The sequence below is a fragment of the Tupaia chinensis genome, unplaced genomic scaffold (genome assembly GCF_000334495.1).
Source record: "Tupaia chinensis unplaced genomic scaffold, TupChi_1.0 Scaffold149686_1, whole genome shotgun sequence".
Lineage (NCBI taxonomy): Eukaryota > Metazoa > Chordata > Mammalia > Scandentia > Tupaiidae > Tupaia > Tupaia belangeri.
Genome location: NW_006209531.1, coordinates 473685 through 474881, shown reverse-complemented (window position 1 = coordinate 474881; position 1197 = coordinate 473685). Strand labels below are relative to the sequence as shown.

At 50.9% G+C, this 1197-nt stretch overlaps 1 protein-coding gene across 1 annotated transcript in view; it reads left to right on the top strand.

The window, feature by feature from the left end:
• Positions 1–1197, top strand: part of PLEKHD1 (pleckstrin homology and coiled-coil domain containing D1) — a 44207-nt gene that overhangs the window by 28152 nt on the left and 14858 nt on the right. The window lies entirely within an intron of this gene.

Sequence of the window (1197 nt, the reverse complement as noted above, 5' to 3'; positions counted from 1 at the left end):
AGAGATTTTCACTGTAGGGCGCGTGCGCTCGCCAGACAGAGAGAGACATAAAGACAGAAAGCGAGAAATCACCCCCCGGGGGGATGGTCACACTGCAATCCCTTCTCCTCCATTCTCCTCTCGGGATCTTGGGCATGCACGCACACGCGCCCGGCGTGAGTTTTAAGCCACCGGGTCCGGGACACGAACCGCGGTCGACTACATGGGAGTCCAGCGACATAGCCATTATGCTAACTGCTGGTTCCCAGGGGGCCTCCAGCATTTGTAGTGACAATGGATGCCAAGGCAGAGGAAGGGTACATAGCTGTCCACTGTCTCTTAAAGGCATCTGCCCAGGAATGACACACATCTGCTCATATTCCATGGGCCTTAGCTAGTCCCACCTCATATGAGCAGGTGCAGCGAGCCCAGGAGAACATCCGGGGTGGGAATAGCAAGGAGCAGTCCTGAGGGTGACATTTGGCATACGGGTCACCTTGTAACTGATGAGTCATGTCGACGGTTTCAGTAGTGATTGGAAGGGATCTGAAATCAGACTCTCCCTTCTCCTTCGTATTGTATTTCTTTGTGTCTCCTCAAAATCAGTGGCAACTTCTTCCCATCAGCAGCCCTACTCCCTGGCAGGTCTTCCACTGTACTTGAGGACAAAGCCCTTGGGTGAAATGAGAGTTTAATTTGCAGATAAGGAAGATAAGGAAGAAAGTGAATGTATTAATACAAATGCTACCCTTCCACGGTGTAAAATGTGGAGGGACAAAGCAGTTGTCGCAAAAATGCTTCTAGCCAAACCTCATTTGACATGTAAGCCTCCCTCCCTCCCACACACTGCCTGTCATTAAATCCCAAGAAAATAAAACCCCTGGAGGGCACACGTTTGCTGGGAAACGTTTGCTAGGAAGACAGGTGGGCTTGCTGAGGTCCTGGAGGGGCTGGGCTGGCCCACTGGGGCTGCCCTGGGCTCTTTGTGCATGTACCCACAGGCTGAATAGATGTTAGTCACAGTCACCAGGCTCATTGCTGCCCAGGTGCCTCAACAAGATGAGTCCTCATCTTCTGACTTTGGGGCTGAGAATTCCTTTTCTTTGCCACTTGTTTATTTTTAAGCCAGCTAGCTAACCAGCCTTCTTTCTTCCTTCCTTCCTTCCTTCCTTCCTTCCTTCCTTCCTTCCTTCCTTCCTTCCTTTCTTTCTTTCTTTC